The following is a 23,876-nucleotide window of genomic DNA, read 5'->3' on the forward strand; positions in this document are numbered from 1 at the left end:
TATAAAGCAAGAAGGGAGCTGTGAACCAGGAATTCTCTGAGGGATCTAGTCATTGCAGAGGATTGAGGTTAAAATATTAATTCCATGGAAAAATATTCGCTGAACATCTATCAGTTTCAAGTTTCACACTCCCTGCTCTCTTAAAGACTGTATTTGAGTAAAGAGAATAAGAAAACTACACAACTTACTTTGTTCCAAGCCAAAATAATACAAGTGTTACAAGAAAGGCATATACATGGAGTTATGGACTTTTAGAGGAGAAGCATGCCAACTTCCGCAGGGATGGAGGTGGTCAGAGAAAACTTAGTGAAAGAGAAGTGAAGATGTATGCTTTAAGAATGAATATAAATTTGAAAGGCAGAAATGTTCATTTACCTAAAGATATGTATTGAGTACCTGCCGGATACTTTTTCATGTGCTAGAGATTCAGCCACGAGCAAAGCAGATGAATTGCTTTGCTTGGTGGAACTAGGAAGGAACATTTGAATGCATGTTCTTTGGATTTGAAAAAAAAAAATCTAAATTTTATGATTATAAGCAACAGTGATTTCTGAATAAATATTTTAAAGTCACCATACCTCACCTCTATCCAACATGCATAAAATTGTGGTCCATTTCTCAAAATTAGAAGAAGACTAGAAGCAAAATTTTATAGATAGACGTAAAGATATAAAATCTTAAAGCAGAAAGTATACTCTGTTTCCTTGACTCATCCCACATCCATTAAGTTTTTCTATTTGACATAAAGATAATAATTTTTTTCTATATATCTATATTTATAGTTATATCTTTCCATCTCTCAGTATAAAGTGTTTTTTGAAAACAGCGTGTCTAAGTTCTTTCATAACTAAAAGTCTACATTTTATTTTCTAACTTGCCCACTTGGTACATTTCAGCTCCTGCCCCTTTATTTCTACTTCTAGTTCATATCATTGCACTCCAAAATATCTCTCCACCATACTCAAAACAGGTTACTGAAAGAAACAAAACAAATCCAATTATAAAACAGTACTTTTGATGACGGCCTCACCTCTATCAATCTCCTCAAGGGAACAAAGTAGAAACCTAATGTTGATGGATCCTGGCCTCTGCTTCCAAAATACAAAATTATTGACTTAAAGTCAACATAATTATTAGGAAATCAGGTGACATGATGATTTCTAAAAAATATTTTTTCTATTGGACTGGCACATTTGCCCTTGGTCTGCTTGAAGGCTTCAGCCTCCTGGGCAATTTCGACCTTCACTGAGTTTTGAAATCCCAGCAGCTCCTACAGGCCAGATGCGCCCCCCCCCCCAACAAATTAAGATGAATGTGTGTAATTGTCATTCAAACTGTCAATATTCAATGTTGCCATATGCAGTGAGAAGTTTGCTGCATGTGTCCCTGTCCATGGTGCTAAAAAGCCCCACCGTGACCAGATGTGGGAGAGCCATTAATGAAGACAATAGTAAATATTAGAAAAGTGTGCTTGAAAGTAAGGTTCTGGCAGTGCTGTTTCTCAGAGGTATATGCACTTCATTTATAACTATTTTTTTATAGTGCGGATTTACCAACAGTCTCTTTTTAATTATCATCCTCTCTTTTTCTCTGACTGATTGACCTTGGGTCACGGGAAGAAAATGTCAGGGTTTGCAGGGGGAAAGGAACATGTATTTATTAAAGGAAGATGGTTGAACTTAGCTAGTTTGTCACTTCCTATTATAAAATCCAATTTTCAAAGGTTTTACAACTCAACCATAAAAAAATTATACTGTCGGATAAAATTTAAGAAAGAAATGACTCTTTGCAAGCTAACTAATTAGGGGAAAGTCCTATAACCTACAAGTTATGCTCATGATAAATAAAGCTATGCTGGACTATAAGGGCCCAACTATTTACCACTTATTATGTGGAATCATGTAACTTGGAAATCGATAACCAGGTAGTGTATTTAAGACTTCCAACCCCAGAGTTGCACAATGCTAACCAATTAGAATTGGTATTTGGGGAGAAACATTGATACTGGTGCCAAGAAATGGCTGAGACGTTGAAGTTCATGAGCCAGCTGTTATGCATCCGTTGTACTTTTTTACCAGTGTCATTATGAGGAAGAGAGTGAGTTGGCAAGAAAACCTAATGCCTGATGCTTTTGAAATCATTAAATAAGATGGCATTACTTCAGCTCGTATTAGGGCCACCTGAGCCCTTTTAGACTAGGTACAGGGATGTCTTAAAATAGAATTTAAAAGTTGAAAAGAGGACAGGCTCAAATTCAAGATTTCTAGTCTTGTGCAATAAATTGGCTAATATACCTCTTGCTCAACAGGAAAATAAAGAACAAAATAAACTCTTTTTTTTCCTAGAGTGGCTGAAAAAGTAAAGCCTATAATTCTAGTGTAAAAAATGCTTGAAACTTGTATTTCAGATCTCTACAACCATTAATATGTTTGTTCTTAAAAAAACTTACTGGTATTTAATTGTATGGTAAATTTGTCACAGCTGTGACTAGATAAAAGACAAGAACATAAAAAGGATAATTGTATGAGTGCTACATTAATTCTTGTGAATGAGTTAATTTATTAAATGACTTACATTGAACCCTTAGAACAATGAATGGCACATAGCAAGTCCTTTTACTGCAAATATATTCTGTTTTGGCTGATGTTGTCTTCTTTGTTGTTGTCATTGTAACAGATAGGGTAAAAAAGCTTATTCCCGTCACCAAAAACCCACATTATCAGTTAAATACAATCACCAGAGGTGTTTGGACAACCTTCTTCCCTCTCTTCATTTCCATCCTGTTACCTATATCTCAATATGTGGTTTCCTGTCCTGATAATCTTGGGTTAAATTACTATAGCTTAAATAAAAGTCAATTGTGAAAAGGCAGAAAGATATCTCTGGATGATCTCATAGTGACAGAATGATCCTTGGTTCAAATAACAAAAAATATATTCAAAGGATAGTCAGAGTTTTAGTCTGAAATCCAAAAAATAAAATAATAACCTCAGTTTCTTCACTTGGAAAATGGGCATAATAAGACCTATCTCATACTGTGTAATGAGGATTAAATTAAATATCTTCAAAGTGATTAGTACTGATGCTTGGCACTTGGCGTCTAAGTGTTTTTAAAGAATTTAAAAAAATAAAACTAAAAATTTTTGTCATTCTTTTCGTTCTTATTTTTCTCATTGAGACCAAAGTAGACATAGAGACCTCGGAGTGTGTGAAATTGTTTGAGTGGAATCCAGAGAGTAAAGCACTCATTCAGCAAAACTATCTTGTCAGAGGTAATAAAATTAACTCAGTTGCCAGGGCCAAGGGAGTTCTCATGCCAGGCTCCCACTTTGTCTCTGTATAAACTTTCCCTTTTATATCTCTCCGAGGGAGGCCTTCTTCCTAAATAGAGAATGCACCTAAAACCTGCTCAGTCAACCGTGAGGCATGTAAAGCCACTTTACTCATCTACGGGGAGAAGGTCATACCTGGTAGTGATTGTAGTGACTCCAGAAGTCATTGAATCCAAAAAGACTCTGCTGAAGGTAATGCTTAGGATTTCAGGGTAGCCTCTATATTATATTTTTTAATTCTTCCTTGATTTTCACCTCTACTCCAAGCTAGAGGCCACCTCTTTCTATTTCTGTGTGGATGGAGGCAGCTGGCATGCCTGGTTTCTGGCTGGTGTCTGTAAAAGACTTACGGGTAACCCAGCCTTCAACATTCTGAGCATCCCTGTTCCCTTAGTTTTCCGTCACTAACCATCTTCTTAAATTTCTTTTTTTTTTCCAAGTCATAAATTCTGTGACTATCTCTGTTTCAGGTTTTTCCTGGGTGGCTGTCTCCCTGTAACTCTCCATTTTGTATAGTGGCCTGATTTCTAAGTTTCCTCCATGGCCAACCTTCCACCGCCAACTCTTGTTTGTTTATTTTCACTTCTAACTTTTGTTTTATTTAGGTATGCAGAAGGGACTGAGCCCATACATAACATGTTTAATTCATATTCATATCGTAATTACTTCTGCCAAAGTTAGGCATTATGTCCAAAATTTGGGAGTGTTTGCACCATAACCCAGGAGAACTGATAGAAGTATTTATAATTTAGGTGATTTGAACTAATATTTTGATCTAGACACAGGTTATATATCTATTTTCCGTATTCAACCATATTTTCCCCCAGTAAACATCTTTCTTTAGCTGGTTTGGGTGCGCTGGCTGCATTTCTGTAGTTGCATATCAGAAAATGATATACAAATTCCTATCTCTTCACCGCTTGAAGTGTGAATTGCAAACTTTGTTTTGGTAATTATTGATTTGTTTTAGGTAGGGCAATTTAAGCTGTCCACAGATTTAGGATGACAAAGTGGAAAGATAAAAGAAGGAAGAGAATCATTTTCCTAGGCAATAGTCAAGAAAAAGGCCTAAGCCTTCCAGGGGTGGCGGAATGGTGAACAGTCTTCTGAGTCCTCACATCTTCTGGGTCCAGTTCTCTGAGATAACTCAGCAGGGTGACCATGCACATACAGATAAACAATCGTCTTTTATTCTTCAGAACATTCTCCAGGGCTTGCTTGTGTGGAGGGAAGGATGCAAACCCTGTTTGTTTTAATATCTCAGAAATTCCCTTGTATTGCTAAGTTGCTTTGAATAGTCAACTGTTGAATCTTTGGCTACCCCTATGTGTAGAGTAAGGAGATAATTGCTCTGATCCCAGGGCGAACCATCTGCCAGTACAAATTGCTCTGCTATGTGCTTCATTGAAATGCCTGTGTTCGTTATATTATGTTGAAATGTTCGTGAAACGTGATTTATACTAAGCTGTGTTCCTGGAAAATTTGATTCTATAAACGGGCAGAACACTCTTAATTGCAAAGGCTCTTCTCTCTCTTTTAGATTTCTAAACTGCTTTGCTGATTTGATGTGGGGCCCTGGAGAGCCAACATTCTGTAATAGTGGCTGATTATCGATGCCTAGGAGGATACAGCAGTGACAATCCAAATTTACAAGACTCAACAGTTTCTGAAACCTCCTTCAAAGCAGACGTTCCTGAGTTCTGGAATCTGAAAAAAATATATCTTATTATTATGATATAACTCGAATGGTCTTTGTTGGTGCTCCTATTGGAGAGTTCAGTTACTGCCTCATCTATCAGCTTTATGTTTGTATTGTAATACCAGTCAGGGGAAAGTATAATTTGATAAATGCCCACTCCTAAATCTTTTATTGTGCTGTGTTAATGTAAGATTAATGACCATGATGTCTTGAGATGGGATTTTTTTTTTTTGATTTGTTGCTTTATGTCTTCCAATATCACACAGATCTACAAGATGTATCTGTGGCACAAAGGGAGAAAATAATGATTTAAGTAGAAAATAGGAGTAGGGCCTTCAATTAACAAGACATTGTTAACATTTGTAGGTAGATTTTATAATTTTCCAAACATGTCTGCTAGAAATTTTAGAAGTAAAAGTGGTGAGAGGCAGAGAGACTTAAGATATTAGCAATTTCTTCCTGCCACAGTATTTCTTACTCCACTGTGAATAATGCTAATTTATTTATCCATCTATCCTTTGAACTGCAATTTAAAAAGCCATAAAGCAAAGATTCAGGCAGGACGGCAGGCTTGCTCAGATTAAATACTCCAGTGATTTTTACCATCTGAGGTCTATTGACATGTAATGAATATTAGTGAACCCGGAATCACCAGGTTGTGTCTCGCTCACTGTTATCTTCATGATCCATGATGATTTGTACACACCAAGTATTTCTTTGGGTGGAATGGTTTTACAAATAATGCTTGGAAATTTTATATATAAGGCTAAAAGTTAGTAGATCCAGCTTCAAAAAAAAAAAATGTATGTGAGAATCTTCTATCACTCTCTCGTACACTAGACAGATAGGAATTTAGGCCCTTGTGTGGTGAAATTAGCTTTAAAATTCCTCCTTTGTCTTTCCCAGCAAGAGCTATTTATTTGAAACATCTCTCTTCCATCTCTTCCTCATTTTTCATAAATTTGATTCCCTTTTTATTATCATTATTTATGTTTTGTATAACTAGAAGAAGAATTTGTCATGGATTACGTCTTATTTGCAAGAGGCTCTAGGAAGATGGCAACAAGGCATGCACAATATATCATAATTTAGCAGCTTCTCTCGCAACTCTGCTGAAGTAATGGTGGAAAAAATACATATAAACTCTGAGGACAGATTTTGAATGATCGAGTAATTTTGATTTATTCTTGGTATTTGATGGAGCTGTATTAGCAGTTAAAGTCAATGGCTAAATGATTCCCAGCACAAAATGAGCCAGAAGTACAAAAGAAGCTTTACAATGCACAATTGAGAGCTCCAAGCCTCCCAGCTGAAATTTCCAAAGTGCGGTGTAAATTACAGGCCTGGTTGTCACTTTCAACTAACAATTCCACCCAATATGGTCTAGCTAGGTAATTTGTCCACTATTCCTTTATGAAGCAGTAAACACCAGCTTAATTCCATTGGCTTTTCTAAAGCAATCAGCCTCATTTCTTATATCTACTGCAGAGGAGGGGTGAATCTGCTGCCTCTGGTGACAATAAGAGTGTGGAACCTGGGATGGCATAGAAACGCTTTCCATGCCTATTAATAACATTGGCTGCCAATCATGTTGAAGACATCTCAACCTTCCCGAGTTCTCTAGGGAAAAGGACTCTCATATTCCTATATTTATTTCCTTTCCTCATCCAATACTCCTGCTTATCCCTAAACAGCCATTTTTTCTCTTCCTTTTTCCCCTCTATGGCTTTCGCTGTCACAAAGAGGAAATAAATGAAAGTACTGGGAATCAAAATCTAGCACTCTAACTACCAATATTAACAGAAAGGGAAAATGTTCCAGATATCAATGAGAGCCTCAAATCCAACCAAGCAAAATATGCAATTAAACAGGCAGATGCTGGCTCGGCAGCCACTGAGATAGACTGATTTCCACTGCTTCATTAATTTGACTTGGCTACTCTGAGCAATTTGGTTATACCCTCACAGCAGATTTCTTAGCCAGAAACAGATCCCCAAAGATTACAGATGTTATGAGGGAGGGACCATTCAAACATGAGATCTTTGATCTTTCCAGCCCAGGTGGGAAAGCTGATAGATTTGTATAAATGTTTCCAGGACATCTCTATTTAGCAGTGATATGGAAAGTTTAATTTAAGAGGTTGGATGTGCAAATCCTCTTTCTTCTCTAACTTCACCATGGCATTCAAGGGCAGAGAAGTCAATCCTTATATCTACCTACTGGTCTTTATTCCTATAATTTGAATCAGTGGGCATGAGCCCTGATACTGTTACCTAATTTGTTGACTGAACACGCACCGGGGTCCTAACCTGGGCCAAGACCCCCTGTCCCATTAGGGAGGTTCTTTTTTCGATCAGATTTGTGTAGCCAATAACAAAATTGGTGCTGAGACTGGAACAGCACAAACTTTATTCAAAGGCCAAAGAATGGAGAAGCGGGAACTTAGTTCACAAATCGGCTTCTCAACCCAATTCAGGCGGAGACACCAAATATATAGGAGGGTCGAGATAAAAGGGAGAGAACTGAGAAGAGTGGGAGGAATATTCATGAGTTATCAGAGAATAGGGGTATGGTTTGGACCTGAAATGATGCAACTCTCCTTCTCAGTCCTTATGTGGGCTTTTCTGGTTGTTGTCATGGCAACCTTCAACTGTCATGGCACTGGTGGGTGTGTCATTTAGCATGCTAAGGTATCACAATGAGCGTATAATGAGGCTCAAGGTCTACTGGAAGTCAAATCCTCTGCCATCTTGGGCCTAGTTGGTTCTAACCAGTTCTTGGTTTTCCTCTTTGTAGCTTCCTCTTGAAACTTAGATAAGAGTAATTGGTTTCTATTCAAGGGAGGGGCAGGGGTATAATTCTGGTGCAACAGCCTTGGTGACAATACTATCATTCATTTGAAAAGAATCATTGGGGGACTTCCCTGGTGGTCCAGTGGTTAAGAGTTTGTGCTTCTACTGCAGGGGGCGCAGATTCAATCCCTGGTTAGGGAACTAAGATCCCACATGCCACGCAGCACAGACACAAAAAAGAAAAAAAGAAGAATCATTGGAATCATCCCATCATTTATTCATTCACCAAATATTTGCTAAATTCTTACTGTTGCTAAGCATTGTAATGGACATTAGGGATGAAAAATGAACACTGCTTGGTCACTGCACTTGCAAAACTCAAAGTCTCATGGGAAAGTCAGATATGTAAATAGATTATTATAACACAATAATCACAATAGGTATATATTACTGTTATAAAAACCCTGAAGAGGGAGGAGGAATTGGGAGAGTTATAAAAGGGTTATAAGAACAAGTGGTATTTGAGTGTATTTCTGAAAGATGCCCAGGAATTTGCAACTCTTGGTAAGGAGTTGCTGTGGTGGGGAGGCTCTGGGGGTGTGTGGTCACTACTCAGGAAGATTTTATTGAGCCATTACTGTCTTTTCCAGCATTGTGTCAGGTGAATTCATTATGCCCACACAACTCCATTATCACCATCAGATCTTCCCGGGAGACATCTCCAGGATGGAAAAGAAGGGGGTGGAGTTGTGGTGAGGAAACTTTGAGGTTCATTACCTAAAGGTCATTTGGAGAACAAGGTGATTGTGTTCAGCTCCCCTTTGGAAGTTTCTCCTGAGCTGCCAAAATGCCACCATTTAAGAAGACAGTAGCAGAGTTTTTCTCTTTAATTTCTCTGCTCATTAAGCCTTCACTTCTGAGGTGTGAAAATGACTCCAGGCTGGTAATAAACTGCTAGAGAAGTCATTATTTTAAAACCAATCTTGCTCCCAAAGGGGATGGGTTGGTACAAAGCACAATTGCTCTAAGATCAGCTCCTCTGCAGGACAATGATTGTTCAAATGTTTCAGTTATCATAAGAATAAGAAAGGGCTGTCTAGTTACTGCAAGAAAAGATGAAGCACAAAGCTCCCAGAGCTATGCAATAATCACACTAGTCTATTTTGGGGGGTGGGGAGAGGGTACATTTCAATGGGGGGAAAATTATAGTATTGTTAGCCTGTGTATTATAATGCAAAGGAAGCTGAAAGGGTACTGAAAGGACCAAAGTAGACAGAAGTCACTTTCAGGGAGTTTAGTGATGTTAAAGAAGGGACTGGGAAGAAGCTGGACTACAATAATGCTGTTAATGATAACAAGATCCTCCTGAAGCAGTAAATGTCACTCACTTTCACTCCCAGGAGAACTTAGTCCTGGATAGACGGACCTGCTCAATTTTGCTTTTTTCACATTGGTTCTCATTTTGCCCCCAAATTAGCAAGGGGCAGGAAAGTTTCTCTTGACTAGCACTTTCCCAAGGCAGTAAGTCTGTATCCTTCTGTATCCTTTCTCTTCCTCCCCTTCCTTTCCTCCCTCCCTGCCTCCCCCTCTGCTTCCCTCCTACCATTTTTCCTTTCCTTTCCTTCTTTCTTCCTGTTCTTCATTCAGTGCTTAAGGCTGCATGTTTCCCCTTAAAACCATCATGTACCATGCAATCTCTGAATTTCTCTCTAAAGAAAAGTGAACTAAGACAATTTGAGTTCAGGAAATTTTTGAGCATACAGTGGAACCCAGTGAGATAATCAAAGAGCTCCTGTGTTGTTGCCTAAGTGGGGATTGTGGGAGGTGTAGAGTGAAACATGATTGATTAAATGTGGGTAAAATGTTATTCTAAGGTTTTGGCTTTTCATCCCCTTTGAACAATCAATCCCCTCTGCTTGGACCAATTAAGGGTCATGATTAGATGGAAACTGAAGCTTCTGGCTGGTGATACAGGGATGCTGTTCCTCAGGAGCTAATCTCTTCTCTGGGGAAAGGAACCCATCCAGTCACCTCACCTCTGACCTAGAGCCAGTGAATCTGAGGGGGAGAAGGAATAGTAAAACCCCTGTGGTCTACACAAGGTTTTGGCTTTTCTCCTGAGGTTACCAATTATTTCCTTCCATGGCAATTTGGTCACATGTCCTCATTGTAAATCACCCATTGTAAATGGCCCTTCACCTCTAAAGACCCATCCTCAGCTTTCCTTTGGCCACCAGGTGCATGGCCTTGTTCAAACACATAGCAGTTGTTACTCAAGGCATAAAATGATCAATTGTTCTTTTGGTAACTGCTCTCGGATTCTATGGTCGCATCAGCAATCAAAAGTAATATCTTATAGCTCACCTCTTCTCAAACCCCTTACGTTATATGGTCCACTTGCACGTGATGGGTTATTCTCCAGCCCTTTGAAGATCAATTCAGCACCAGATGGCAACGAATGAGGAGACTGGATGTTAGGGATCTAATCAGAGCACAAAGGAAAGAAGAGAGAACACATGGTGATCTCAACTGGAGTGATGTGATCAAATTTCTCATGTTTTTTGGTTCATATTGATGACTAAACCTTGTGTGTTGCCTAGGAAGTTTGGCAAATAGAACCTCTGTGGCCTGTGGGAACAGCTCCAAGAACTTTACCATCAAAACCCCGACCAGAACATGACCACTACCTCCAGACCCACCTTTACCACCACTACCTCCACCTCCACCTCCAGCACCTCCTCCATTTCCACCTTCACATCCAGTGCCACAGCAATCACCAGTACCATCACCGTAATCACCACAATCCCACCACCTTCACCACCACCAGCACTGCCACCCGATCCACTTCAGATCAATACATGAGTAGGCAGCGGCACCTTCCCTATATTTGAATGAGGGCTTTGTGAGTCTGCCTTGCCCCTGGTTCCTTTTCTTTTGGGAGCTACAGCTGATCATTTTTTTCTTTTTAATTTAAAATTTTTATTTACTTAATTTTTAAAAGGTGTAACCTTCATTTTGTTTAAAACTCAGAAATTATGAGGAGTATAAGCCCTGAAAATTTTCAAAATATAAATATATCCCTTTTACACAAATGGTAGCAGATTATATACAACATTTATTTTTAACTTTCTCTTAACAATATGTCTTGGACATCATTCCAAAAGAGTCCATAAATATCTTCACTCTTTTAAAATTATTTTTAAAAGTTAAATTTCTGCTCTTACCTATATTAATTCTTTTCCTCTCTGTTACTTGGGTTTATTTTGGTGTTTTTAATTCTAATTTCTTCTGAGAGACGCTTAGCTTATTGAGGTTAAATCTTTCCATTTCTATTTCTATTTTTTTCTAGTATAAATAATTATGGCTATACATTTCTGTATATTCCATTAGCTTCATCCCAGGTAAAGTATATACATAATTTTGTTATATTTTTATTCAAAATATTAAAACAAATTTATTATGCTTTGTTCTTTGACCTATTTAAAAGTATATTTCTTAACTTTACCAAACAGGGCTTTTTCAAGTTGTCTTTCTATTGTTGATTTTTAGCTTAATTGAGTTGTTGTCGGGGAGCATATTCTATGAAGTTATTTTTTTTTAAAGTTGTTCATTTTGCTTTATGTCCCAGTGTATAATTATTTAAAAAAAATGTTCTATGTATGTATGCTTCAAAATATATATTCTATAGGTCCTGAATTGAGTCTTCAACAGATGTCTATGAGATTTATTTTGTTAATTTTGTTTTTCAAATATTCTATTTCTTTACTGACTTTTTTCTTGTTATATCAATTCCTAATAGTTATACATTTTTGCTTTATATATTTTGAGACCCATATTATTAAGTGCATGCAAATGTAAAATTGTTATACTTTACTTTTATATTTAGCCTTTATCATTATAAAGTTATCTTTATCCTTATCTCTAGTGAAGCTTTTCATCTGAAAGTCAATTTTGACTGATATTAAAATAGCTGCATGAGACTTCCTTTGTTTAAAGTTTTAAATTTTTAAAAGCCTTTTGTATCCTTAACTTTTACATATGTTTCTTTTAAATAACATATTACTATGCTTTTTGAAAGTCAGTCTTTTATCTAGAATATTTTGTCCATTTATAATAATATAATTCCTGGGGCTTTTGGGTTTAAATCCAACATCTTATTTTGTGATTTATATTTGCCATACCTTCTCTATATTCATTTTTTACTTGTCTTGCAAAAATTTGGATTAATAATTTTTTATCATTGTATTTTTTTCCCTCTACTAGTTTATATGTTAGAGACATAGTTTCTATTTTTTTCCTAGGGACCTTAGAATTTACAGCATGCACATTAGGTAAGTCTAAAATTAATTAATATGCCTACCTACCTCCTAGATAATTCAAGAACCTCATAACATTTTAACGCCTCATGGATTAGATGGATTTTTTGTTGTTCTTGCTGCCATGTACTTCAATATTATTAAAAAAAATAACCCCACTAGGTATTGTTATTATTCATCTATAAGCTATAATCACTAAATACATGTTGCTATTATTATTTTGACAAACTGAAGCTGTTATCTGTTAGTCAATTCAGAATAAGAAAAAAATTTAAATTTTATTTTACCTTTATTTATTCCTTCTCTAATACCCTTTCTTTACGTAAATTGGAGGTTTTGGTTGATATCATATTTCTTCTTTTTTTTTTTTTTTTGAAGAATTTCTTTTAACATTTGTTGCGAGGAAAATCTACTGGTGATAAATTTCTTCAATGTTTTTTGTTTTAGAAAATCTTTATATTTCCTTTACTTTTAAAGTGTAATTTTGCCAGACACAGGATTCTAAGTTGGTGTTTTTTTCTTTCAACACCAAATATTTTACTCTACTTTCTTCTTGCTTGGATGATTTCTGAGAAATCTGATACAATTTTTACCTTTGCTGCTCTGTAAGTTTCTCTTTCCCTACCTCCTGAAACTTTTTTCAAGATTTATTCTGTGCCTGATTTTTTGCAGTTTTAATATAATATGCATAGGTGTAGTGTTTTTTTTTTTTTTTTTTTTTGGGTATTTATCATGAGCTTGGTGTTCTGTGAGCTTACTAGATCTACAATCTGGTGCCTATCATTAATCTGGGGATGTTCTCAGTCATTATTGCTCCAAATATTGCTACTATTCTTTTCTCTCTTCTCCTTATGGTATTCCCATTATGTCTATGTTATACCTTTTGTAATTTTTCCACAGTTCTTAGATTTTTGTGATGTCTTTTTCTTTCCTTTTTTCTCTTTGCATTTCCCTGTGGAATTTTTATTGACATTTCTTCAAGTAAATTGATTCTTTCCTCTGCTGCGTCTAGTTTATTGATGAAACTATCAAAGGCATTCTTTATTTCTGTTACAGTGTTTTTGATTTCTATAATTTGCTTATGATTATTTCTTAGAGTTTTCATCTCTCTGCTTACCTTACCCATCTGTTCTTGCATGCTGTTTACTTTTTTTTCATTAGATCCTTTAGCATAGTAATCATATTTATTTTAAATTCCTGGTCTGATAATTCCAGCATTTCTGCCATATCTGAGTCTGGCTCTGATGATTACTTTTTTCCTTCAAATTATGTTTTTTTCTTTTAGTATGCCTTGTAATTTTTTTGTTCATAGTCAGATATGATCTTCTGGGTAAAAAGAAACAGGTAAATAGACCTTTAATATGAGGTTTTATGTTTTTCTGGCTAGGGGTTAGGCTGTGTTTTACTATTCGCTGTAATTCTAAATGTTGAAGCTAAAATTTACTCTGGTATCCTTGTATTTGTTTCCCTCTTGTTTTTTGATTTCCCTATACAATTTTTAAAGAAGATCTGAGACAGGCAGTTTTTTTCCAGTTGTATTTCCCTGTTATTATATGGAACATTATTGATGTAAGGTGGGGAGGAACAGAAGTATTCTATAGTCTTATGATTAGGTGTCAGTCTTTTAGTGAGCCTGGACTCCTGGGCTGTGACCTTCACAAGTGCTTCTTGTTTTTTCTTGTTGTTTTCTTCCCCTTTAGGTGAGGCAGGAGGTCTAGCATGGGCTGGAATTGGGTGTTTCCCTACCTCCAGGTTAGATAGGCTCTGTTAAAATAGTTCCTCTTAAAGGCAGGCCTTGTTAAGAAGAACAGAATGTTCTGGTGTATTTTAAAATGGTTTCTCGAGGGTATTTAACTGTGTGAACTTGATACAGCTTCTGGAGGTAAAACTCACAAAAGTGTGTGTGTACCCCCAAATACTGAGCCTCTCTGGAATTTTTAACTCTCAGATTGCCCACACTGAGGCTCCAGCAATTCATCAATTACAGTTCAGGTTTTCCTACTCCAGTACTGGTTCCTGGGCAGGTTTTTGTTTCAAGTTGTGATTCTTTATATCTACCTGTCTGTCTCTCCCATTCTGGGAGTATCAGTGTGCCCTATGACCTCAATTCTCTGATGGATCTAAGTTGCTGATTTTCAGTTTTTTCAGCTTTTTTTTTGTGAGGATGGGAATGATGACTTCCAAGCTCCTTGTATACCAAGTTCAAAACTGTTTTCCTCAAATGCTGTCATTTTAAAAAACAGATATTTTAACTTCTATTTTCTTTAAATAGTAAGTATAGTGGTTTAAAATCGATTCTAATGGTTTCAGTATCTGAAGTCTTTAGGGATTCGTTTCTGCTCCTTGTTGCTGTCTGTTAGTTCTCATTCCTGTTATCCTTTTTCCTAACATAATTGAAAACTGTTCGGTGTCACTCATGGCCTTTGAGAATTATTTGTTTAAGTTCTCAGAAGTCCTGGATGAAGATAGCACCATCCAGAGTTGATCTGAGTTTGCTTCTTCAATTATTTTGAATTCTTTGTCATGCAATTCATGTATCTCCATTTCTTCAAGGTCTGTTACTGGAAGTTTATTGTGTTCCTTTGGTGGAGTCATCTTTTCCTGATTTTTCTTGATCCCTATAGCCTTGTACCGGTGTCTGTGCATTTGAAGAAGAAGTCACCTCAGATTTTAAGGACTGATTTCAGTAAGGAAAGACCTTCACCTGGGCGTGGGACACCCTGGAGTATGCTGTGAGCCTGGGTCTAGGGGTGCAGGGCACCAAGTGCAGGGGAATGGGAGGGTTCCAGCTAGGGGAGGTGTGATGTCTCACCAACTCAGGCTGCTGGGGTCCATACACTGCCCACTGTGTGGACCTTGGCAAGAGAGCCATGGGCGATGCGCAGTGGCTGCAAGGGTTGCTGGGGTCCTCAGCAACACGTCCAGGTCCAGCAGCCAGGGACCAGGGCAGGTAGGAGTGGGTGGTGCACACATGCTCTATTGCAGGGGCCTGGCTGCAGGTGTCTGCGTAGTGGTGAGAGCTGGCTACAGACACACAAAGTAGCAAGGGCTGAGGCCGTCAGCAGAGGACCAGGCCAACTGCAGGCTCAGTAGCAGTGGTGGGGCCCTGGCTGTCAGCACACACTCGTGCTGCTGCAATTTCTCAGCAAGCGTGTCTGCGTGGCAAGGGAGACTCATGATGGGAGTCAGGATGGCAGCATGCCAGGGGCTAGCTGCAAGTGAGCCCAGTGGTGCTGGCCAGTGACAGGAGTCAGGGTTGGATCCATTTGGGCTCACAAACAGCTCTGGGGGCCCTGGCTGTCAGTGTACTCTCCCGAGCTGCTGGGGCTAGCCAAGAGTGCATGGTGGTGGGCGTCAGCTGTGAGTGTCTAGACTGGCTTCTTGCATGCCCACAGCCATAGAGGCTGGAGCTGGCTGTCCCTATGGGGATCCTGGGCTCTGGGGAGGGGAGAGGGGTTGGGGTGGGGAGAGACTCTTGCAGCTGGCATCTGCAAATGTGGAGAAAACTTTAGCAGTGAAATCTGCAGAGGGTCCAGGTTGGCGGCGCTGACTTTTGGTCTCTTCGTGGGCGAAAAGCCATTGGGGTCCTCTGCAAAGCAGTGTCCTGGGGTCTGCGGCAAGGTTCTCAGTGCTGAAAGTTGGGAGTGCCCGAAATATCCACCAGGGCTGTTGTCCTCATCGGTGAAGGCTACTGGGGTCCTTTGAAGAGCAGGCCACGGGGAACCATGGTGGCTCCCACCGTGTGGCTGATACTGGTAGCCCCTGCCGTTCTTCCTTGTTCCTAGCATTTTCTAGGTGTCTCAGCTTTACCGGTCTTTGGTTGGGGTGAAATCAAAGCAGGTCCTTCATGCAGTGTCTTGAAAGCTGGGGAATGTGATAGCTTACCCTACTTCCCCTTTGCTGGCAAAGGAAACTCTTTTGAGTTGGGGGGTTTCCTTTTGGTGCTGAGCAGTGCTGGCCTGGAGGATGGGATGATGCAGGCAAAATGAAGCTATTCTTTCTACCCCTTTTTTGTGGTATTCTCAGATTCTTTTTCGTTTCACTGTGTTACTGAAGCTTCTTAAATGGACTCCTGAGCTCTCCCAGAGCTGTTTTCAACCATGGATAAGCTATCTAATTGTTGATCTTTGTTGGGGAATGGAGGCTGGGGTCTCCTATTCTGCCATCTTGGTGACATCACTGCCTCAGTTCTTCGATACTTTAAAGAAAACATTTAAAAATATTTTGTGCAGCATTTTATTTTTTCTCAGCTGAAGAATTATTAGTTCAAATACCCTAGCCTGCCATTACTAGAAGCAGAACTCCTCTGTATTTTTTCAAACTGTTCCTTGATTACTCTTTTGAACTTGTTTTAAGATGTGTATGTTTTTTGTACCAATCCAAAAAAACTCATTTTCAAAACTATTTAAAGTTGGAATTCTTTAGAGCAAAGTCTAAGGCAGCCTAGTCTCTACCGCTGTTTATTCAGAGATACACAGAGAAGGGGATGAATATAGCCCTAGTGATCTGATCTGTTTGACTGGTTCTGATCAGGGGCAGAGGGTGGGAGGAGTGGTCCTGTGATCCCGACCTCACTTAGCTGCTCCAGTTGAATGTATGGTCCTAGAGTCATGGGATTTCAAATACACTTAAATCATCTTCTTCACCCTCAGATTTTACTCCACCAGGGATTTTTCTCTTCTTGCATCATTGTTGACTGTCCAGTTTTCTTTGACTTTCTCAGATCTAAATCGTCTCTTGTAGAATGTCAATTCTTTTTTATTTCCAGACTGTTCCTAATTTACTACTCCTTCTCTGTGAACTATATGAGGAGTCTAAAAGGCCTGGATCCAAAGTAATGCCTTTGTACTTTCTAGGCTAAATTACCTTGTTGAGTCATAAACAGTGACATTTATTGAGTGCTTACTATGTGTGATAAGTGTTTTTACTCATTATCTTGCTGAACCTTTACTCCTTTGTCACATATGATTATCTTGGTTATTTTGAAGATTAAAGTTATACATGAAAGATTTGTCTTATAAATGTGCACATTTCAGTTTTCATTTTCTTGTTTTAATTGTTTATTATATTGCTTTTCTCTTTGTTTCAGCTTGAATCTTTGGGGATCATTGATCTAAAAGTTTTCAAAGATGACTAAACTGAGACTCAAAGAGTTTAATTTTTCAGCGTCATACAGGTAACTTGTATAAAAGTTAAGTTTAGATGTACAAAGAGTTGCAACAATACTCCTTATTCCTTTAGCCTAGATTCCCCTACTGTTAATATCTCATGTAATCCTATTACAGTGATTGAATCTAAGAAATTCATGTTGGTACAATACTATTAGTTAAGCCTTAAATTTTCTTCTGATTTCACCAGTTTTTCCACTGATTTTCTTCTTCTGTTCCAAGATCCAGTCCAGGATGCTGTGTTGTCTTCTCAGTTTCCTCTAATCTTTGACAGCTCCTCTTTTCCCTTGTCTTTTATAACCAGGCCATTTTTGAAGAGTGCTGGTCAGATATTTTGTACAATTTTCCTCAATTTGTGTTTGATGCTCTCTCATGACTGATTGAGATTATACATTTTGGGTAAAAACCCTACAGATGTCATATGCCTTTCTCAGTACAGGCAGACCTTGTTTTATCATGCTTCCCTCTATTGCTCTTTGCAGATATTGTGTGTTTTGCAAATTGAAAGTTTGTGGCAACCCTGCATCAAGCAAGTCTGTCAGCACCATTTTTCCAACGGCATTTCCTCACTTTGTGTCTCTGTGTCACAGTTTGGTAATTCTTGCAATATTTTAACTTTTTCATTATTATTATGTTTGATATGATGATCTGTGACCAGTGATCACTGATGTTACTACTACGACTTGCTGAAGGCTCAGATGATGGTTAGCAAATTTTTTAGCAATAAAGTATTTTTAAATTAAGGTATGTACATTGCTGTTTTTAGACATAATGTTATTGCACACTTAATACAGTACAGTGTAGATATAACTTTTTAAAAACATTTTCCCTGAGATATAGTTGATGTACAATATTATACAAGTTACAGGTGTACAACATAGTGATTCACAATTTTTAAAGGTTATACTCCATTTATAGTTATTATAAAATATTGGCTATATTATATTCCCTGTGTTGTACAATATGTCATTGTAGCTTATTTATTCTCTGCATAATAGTTTGTACGTCTTAATCTCCTATCCCTATCTTGCCCCTTCCCTCTCCTCATTGGTAACCACTAGTTTTTTCTCTACATCTGTGATAAACATAAGTTTTATATGCATTGGGAAACCAAAAAATTCGTGTGTCCTGCTTTATTGCAATATTGGCTTTATTGTGGTAGTCTGGAACTGAACCTGAAATATCTCCAAGGTATGCCTGTACATCATATCAGGGAGTACAAGACATTGATATCTTATAAATGTTGATGTTGACATTGATCATTTGGTTAAAGTGGTACCTACAAGGTCTCTCCCCAAAAAGGTGCTATTTTCCTTTTATAAATATATATTTGGGGGGGAGATATACTTTTCCTGTTTCTCCATAAATTTCACCCACCAATTTTAACATCCATTTGTTACTTCCTATATATTTTACCTTTTATAGAGTGCACTTGTCTGGAAAGAGAATGGTATCAGATTTTCACATTCTGCCTGAGGGACCAAGGTGACAACATGGGACAGTTTTGGTTGAAATCAAAGGAGAGGTGATATATGAGTTTGAACTGTTACCGAAAGGTGATGTGTCAGAGTAAGGCATAATCTGGAAATACAGATCAAAAGTATAGGTGAAACCCAGATGTAACTGGTATCCAGTGTTAAGACTAGGCTGTCACATTAGCCAAGAAATAAAGGAAATGTGGACAAGACACATGACCTAAAGGCATGCAAAATAATGAAAACAACTACTCAGTTTGAATATATTTTAAGTTTTAAGTTTGATGGTGGAGAGCAGGGCTCCTTTGTGATGGGTACCTAGGTCTCAGAATCTTCCATTTTTTCCATATTGCTCCCAAGTTTGAAAAGGCAACTTCTCCAGAGGAGGGTAAGATAGCTAATCCAAAGCACATTAAAATCAATCAGCTTATCAGAGATAAACAAAACAGCTATTTTTGAAACACTTAAGGCTCAGTACTAGTTTTCTATTACTGCTTTAACAAATTACCAAAAATTAGCTGCTGTAAGTAACACAAATTTATTATTTTACAGTATCTTTAGCTCAGAAGTCTGAAATAGCTTTCATAGGACTAAAATCAAGATGTCTGTGGGGCTGTGTTCTTTTCTGGAGGCTCTGGGGAAGAATCTGTGTCCAGTTCACTCTGAGTTGTTGGCAGAATCCAGTTCAGTGTGGCTGGAGAATTGAGGTCTTGCTGGTTTCCTTGCTGATTGTTGGATGAGGGTTGTTTTCAGCTTTGGAGGCTACCTGCCTCCCTTGGTTCATGGCTCACTTCATCATCAAATCCTGCAATGATGGGTCAAGTCCTTTCCACATTTCAATCTCCCTGACCTCCACTTTTCCCTCACCTTTCCTGCTTCTCTTTTGTCACATCTCCAACTGACTCTTGCTGGAGAAATTTCTTACCTTTTAAGGGCTCAAGTGATTAGATCGGACCTGCATGAATAATCCAGGATAACCTCTCTATTTTAAGGCCTCTAACAATTAAATCTTCAAAGTCCCTTTTGCTGTGTAATGTAACATATTCACAGATTCCAGGATTTAAGGTATGGACATCTTTGGTGAGGAGGGACATTACTTGGCCTACCATAGGCTCAAACAACACAAAAGGAAGGTTTTACAAAGGGTTGGGGGAAGAGATGTGACATTTGGCCAAGTCATGGAGTGCTGCCTGTAATAAACCATGGGAGGACACTGAGAACACCACAGTGATGGGCAGGGATGATGAAGAGGAGTAGGAGGTGCTGGTCTCCTGGGTGGGTACCTGGGAGATGAGGATTTAAGCTAGAGAGGCTCAGCTGGAGGCAGAAGTGATGCAGGACAACACCGTCTTCTTATATGTACCTAGGCTGACTTCACTGAGGAAAGCATGGGTGGCGGTTGGGTGGGGAGGGGAGTGGGGTTGATCTCTGGAGCACTCAGCTTCCTTGAGGAGTATGTGGGTATCTGTCTAGCCCTGATAGGCCAGGCTGCACACAGGCCAGTGGCAGAAGACAAAGAAGAACTTGGAAAATCCTGGACTTACGTGACCTGCTGGATCCAGTACACAGCTTTCCGGCTACCTCTCTGCTTTGCTAGCAGTTCTGTGGCAAGGACTCCCTTTGAGCTCTCCGACTCTTCTTGTCAGTGGCACGGGCCCTGATGGTCCTGGCTTCTGAGAAGCTCTCACACTCCCCTGCATGCATCCTGACTGCCATCCCTCCTCTCTGCTTGCTCCTAAAGGAAACTCTGGTGCAGTCCTGTCACTGAGACTAGACACACCTGTTATAGTGGACTCTTCACATGCATCATCTCACATTTGCTGGGCCCACTCTTTAGCCCAGCCATTGCCAGGGCAGCTAGCTTCACGCCAATGTAACCTAATATTCCCTTGCTTGCTTTCTGCCTTAGGATGGTGCAACACTACAATAGTGATGGTTGGTACAGAAAGTAATTGTCATCCATATACACAACTTAGAAGTCAGTGGGAGTTAATATTCCATGGAACAATCTTTGCCCAATGGGAAACGTGAGCTTGTGGCAAATGCTACCCACTTCCGTCCCTGAGGTGGATGTGTCTGAAGCGTATTCTATACCAGCTGCTCAGACGGACGGTCCTAGTGAAATCGATGTCCAAATGTCCACAGCTCAATAACACCCTCTCACACTGGCTTTTCACCCTCTTCAATTTTGTCCTCTCTGGGAACTCCTGTTCCCGGAGACTCAGGTGAGGGAATGGAACTGGACATAAGGATTTGGAAGTAACCTGCATGTACATAATTGTTGCTGTGAGACTGGATTACCTGCATGCAAGCTTTATCTCAGGTTCTGCTAAGACATATGCCAAATATATTAACTGGCAAAGCTGAGGAAAATCTTTATCAGAATCAAACAAGTTTAATAAGATAAAGTTCAGTCTCTTTTTACAATACCCACCTGTGAGTCACAGGCCAGAACTGGGGGAAAACAGCTTGGAGCCTCTCTCCCCATGACGCCTAGCTCTTGGGGAGATACATGGCTCTGTGATGCTCTTTTAGCTGCAAGCCAAGCTGGAGATGACTTGCTTGTGTAAACAAAAGAGGCAGAGAAGCATAGAGGTGGCATTGAACTAGTATTAGACATAGCTTATATAGACATCATGAGGAAACAAAGTAGAAAGCCTAGGATATATCAATTAGTCAAATGAATTGATTGCTGTATTTTAGTCCTGTTCTTTGAAAGGAATTGGGAGGAGGTGGAATAGGGATAGAGTCCACATAAATCTCTTATGTAAATAAATGTAGCAGGAGCTTAAGGATTGAATTATCTTTAGTGATGGTAGAAAGTCCAAACACTATAAGGTTGGAATGAAAGCAAACACCCTAGAAAAGAAGAGTCCTTCGCTGTGGATGAAATATAGAGTTTAAAAGTGTTTCTTTCCTATCTGTCAGACCTTGTTTCTAGTGACTTAACATATTTGAACCATCATTTTCTTGTCTGGAATTTGGGGATAGTAATAATTTTGTTATGATATGTGATAAGCATCAAATGATATGATGTCTGTAAACCAAAATTAACATAAAGCAAACATTTGGTAAGAGCCAACTATGTACCAGGACTGCCCTGGGCATGGCAGGATACAGAGATGAATGTTACGTGGTCCTTGCCTTTGAGGAACTCCACTGGTATGAAGCAGACAGGCACATGTGTGAATTTATATAAAAGGCAATGGCATTGATAGAGGAGAGAAAAACCTGAGGAATCCAGAAGAGAAGCAATCCATTTTTCTAGGTGTGGGAAATGAGAAGTTGACATCTAAGCTAGAAGGTTAGTAGTTTTGTCAATGTATAGAAAGCAATGAAATGTGTGAGGGAAGGTAAGAGCATTCCAAAAAGATGGAAGAACAGAACTAATGGCATATATTATGCAAGTGAGAAGTCGAATGAAGAAAAGAGTAAGTTTTGGGGGGGATTTATTAAACTTAAAGTTCCCATGGAACTTCCATAGTGTTATTATTCAATAAGAAGTGGGAATTAGGAGTCAGAGATTCAGGTGGGGGAATGGAACTGGACATAAGGATTTGGAAGTAATTTGCATGTACATAATTGCTGTCATGAGATTGGAAAAACTGCTCAGAGAAGACAAGTTTATTGAGTGAAGCAATAATTAACTCAAGGACAGAAACTTGTGGAATACCAATATTTAGTGGGTGGGGAAAGGAAGATGAAACAGGATATTAAACTGGAAGCTTTCACTAAGACAAGAAAAAACAAATATAAAAATTGCAAAGTGAAGGATCAGATAGAAATTTAAAATAGATGTCTGAGAATGTTTTGCTAGCTTTCATGTCAACAAGGAAAATATGAAAGGATCTGTAGAGATGGATAGAAGAATTTATGATGAGGGCTTCTTCGGGAAAAATCTATTCTGGGATTTCTATTATTTCTTACTCCACTCTCTTGGGAAGAGCCTCAAAAGAGATCACTTAGAGAGCTTGGTATGTAAACCTTGTATTTAGGGAGTGGGCAATCACCTGACATCTAGCATATGCCTTAGTAATCATAATGTGAGAACGCGGCCAGCTGAACTGACCTCTGACAGCAGTATAGTGAGAGATCATTGAATTTCCTTCTGATAATGTGTCCAAGGTGGATGATTCTGAAGAAGGGATGTGGACCTCATGACAAGATGTCATTTAAAAAGTTATTTTGGCCAAGAGACCTTATGTCAGAGAGCAATCTAGTTGGAGGCTTTAGTAAGGGAGCCTCCAAAATACCCACTCATTTGCTCATGAGAGGAAGGGTCAGCTTCATATTGTTGCCAAGCCCAGAGACAACTGAACCTCCTTAAGACAATACCAGTCAAGGCAGAACCTTCTCATTCCTCTGCCCTCCTTCTTTCATCCTATCCCCAGTTCAAACATGGCAAGTTTAAAAATAGCAACTAGGATGAGGTAATAAAGGAAAAGAGAAAAAAAATGAACCTCACCTCCTTTCTTGAAGGTAGTCAGTCTGCTTTCAACTGTGCCTTATTTGGGGTATGAAGAGCAGAAAGGGGCTATTATAACATTAAATGAAGATTGAAATGCCAATTAACATATTTAACTAGGAATTTCTAACTTTCAAACTGAGACTCTATGACTTAACTCATTCTTTCATTTATTTATTTCCCAAGAGTGACTGCCCCAATGTTTTATCCAGGGACTTGGGAAAGACATCTTCTAATGAAAAAGTATAAACGGACAGTGAAATATACAAATAAGTTTGTATTTTGAGTAGATCCCACAAACTGTGCCTTTTCAAGGCTTGATATGAAGAGGATTTAGACAAAGAAAGAGAATAAAAAGCCAGAGAAGTCAATAAGATTAGAGTTGCAGAAACTAAGGGAAAGAAAAGTATCAAAAATAGGGCTGGTACAGGAGACAATTGTTTTCATCTTAACAATGAGGACAATCTGGATAAACCATAAAATCATAAGTGTTTTCTAAAAATATTTAATGAATGAATGAATTAATTAATTAATTAAAAAAATTTTGGCTGCATTGGGTCTTATTTGCGGCATGCGGGATCTTCATTGTGGCATGCTGGATCTTTTGTTGCGGCGCATGGGCTCTTCGT

The sequence above is a fragment of the Neophocaena asiaeorientalis genome, unplaced genomic scaffold (assembly GCF_003031525.2).
Source record: "Neophocaena asiaeorientalis asiaeorientalis breed wild unplaced genomic scaffold, Neophocaena_asiaeorientalis_V1.1 scaffold67, whole genome shotgun sequence".
NCBI classification, from domain to species: Eukaryota; Metazoa; Chordata; class Mammalia; order Artiodactyla; family Phocoenidae; genus Neophocaena; species Neophocaena asiaeorientalis.